The sequence below is a fragment of the Elephantulus edwardii genome, unplaced genomic scaffold (genome assembly GCF_000299155.1).
Source record: "Elephantulus edwardii isolate Elephantulus edwardi_28Jun2011 unplaced genomic scaffold, EleEdw1.0 scaffold00462, whole genome shotgun sequence".
In the NCBI taxonomy this organism is placed as follows: Eukaryota; Metazoa; Chordata; class Mammalia; order Macroscelidea; family Macroscelididae; genus Elephantulus; species Elephantulus edwardii.
The window spans coordinates 650,956-653,230 of NW_006400212.1; positions in this window are offsets into that span (position 1 = coordinate 650,956).

Consider the following 2,275-nt stretch of genomic DNA (forward strand, 5'->3'; position numbering starts at 1 on the left):
AGAGTTCCTACCTTTCCCCACTCTCTCCAACATTTGTTGCTTGCTACTCTGTTAACCTTTGCCAAAAGTGTTCGATGCATCATGCATTTGCATGTCCAACTTGCACAGGGGCTGTGGTTCCCAGTTGAGTGCTGGCTCTACCTTTGTTCAGCTCTTCAGTGGAAGTTTCTAGATCACTGGATAATTGTGTGTTTAACATTTTGAAGCAACAGGACACTTTTCCACCAAGGCCATGTTGTCATCCAACTGGCATTTTCCACTTTTCTCTCTGATTCATTTGAGTCTACAGAGTAGCCATTCTTCTAGAAATGAACTAGTATTACATGTGGTTTTGATTTGCATTTTTGTCCTGAGCCAAGAAGGAACTCTGGTGGAATAGTGGTAAGGAATTGTGATGCCAGTGTCCAGGTTTGTGGTTTGGGCCGTCTCTTCTCATGCGATTTTCTGCCTGTGAAAACCCAGTGGGTCAGCTTTGGGTGTGTTCTGACTGACCACAGAGAGGGATGAAAACTAAAGAGGCCTTTGTGTACATAATGGAACAACCAAGGCTTCTGTTACATTACTTTGTAATTACTTTGTACTTACTTTCTAATTACTTTGTAGAAAGGTATCTTCTTGTGCTGTTTTCAGTATTTGCAACCTGATGCAAGGTCTATTATCAGTCAGATTGACTTCGTAGCACTGAGAGAGGAAGAAATATTAGAGACATTTTCTTAAGGGTTTGTTATTGTTTTTGTGTGTGGAATCATTTTAGGGTTTTGGTGCTTTAAAACAGTCTTTTGCAGAGTGTAAACCAGGCAAAAACTTGAAGGAAAGAAAGATATTGTATGGAAAGAACATTGGTATTTCAAAGATTTCATACCAACTTTTCTGTCCATCTGTCACGCCACCCATCATCAGCTGTCCACAGCCTCAGTGTGGACAGGCCGTGGTCAGCAGCCCTCAGGCATTCCTGGCTCGTGTCTGCACTTACCATTTTCCAAGTGACTTGATAAGAGCTGTACACTTTTTAAAGTCCTTGATATCCCACCCCCCCCTTTTTTTTTTTACTCCTTTCTTTTAAAGTCACTTATTTTCAGTTTCGACTTGGTGGAAATGAGCTTCAGGGAAATAATTGTTGTGTTGCTGTGTCCCGTGGACTTGGAACTGACCCACAGCTGACCGTCCTGCAGGTTTTCAGAGACCCTTAATCGCATGGGAGGAGAGCAGAGCAGCTGGTGGCCTTGAACAGAGTTCCTCTGGATTGCAGCATGTCTTCTTGCCACTGGGCCACCAGAGCTCCCTACATAACTAACACAGGATTCCACAAACGAGGATAAGAACTAAACCGTAGCGTGAGGCTCTACGGCTTTATTTTTTTGCCCTTTGTCTGTTTTCTAAGACACATACAGACTAAGAAACCAGAAGTGGAAGTGGGCTGAGTCTCTGGCCTTTTGCCGTGTGAATTTCATTCTCTGCATGTGTCCTGAGTGGTGATCAGGGGATTGCAGGACCCTGTCTGGAGTCTCACGCCTGTTCCCTCTGTCCTGCACATGTTCAGTGTCTCTCCTGGAGCCATGGGCTTTTCTTTCTTCCATGAGCTTCTCCTTTGCTCACTTGCTCACTGAACATCTTCCCTCTTCAGTGTCTGTTTCAGATCTCAGGTGTGATACAAGGAGAACTTAGTCCAGTGCAGGTAACGGAGGACCAAGAGTGACCATTGTGCAGTTCTGTAAACTCCAAGGAAGGATTTCAGCCACTGTGCAGGGAGAGTGGACCACACATTACTCATCTGCCTCCACATTACCTTGTGTTCTTCTCACACTTGGAATCCTCTTCCTGAAGGGATTTCTTCGTGTTGTAGTGAAGATCTTCCCTTAGAACTGCAGAAAGAACAGCAAGGAAATGGTGAGTCCTCAATAAAAGGTCTTTCAACCTTAAATTGTTGCCATTGAATAGAACCTTATCTTTTTTCAGATGCACCATGACTTTTTTTTTAACGCTGAATATGTCTTATTTTAATTCATTTTTTTATGTTGTTGTACATTTTCTTTTCGCCCCCCCTCCACAGCCCTCACCGCAATGCATCCCCTGTTGGAGATTGTTGTCATACATAAAATACATTGTTGTTGTTGTTGTTATGTGCCGTCGAATCGTTTGTGACTCATAGCGAGCCTATGTACAACAGCCCTAAACTCCGCTCTATCCTGTGCCAGTCTCACTGCCTCTGACACATCCATCCCGATTACCCCATTCCCTGAATCAATCCACCTCATAGAGGGTCTTCCCCTCCTGC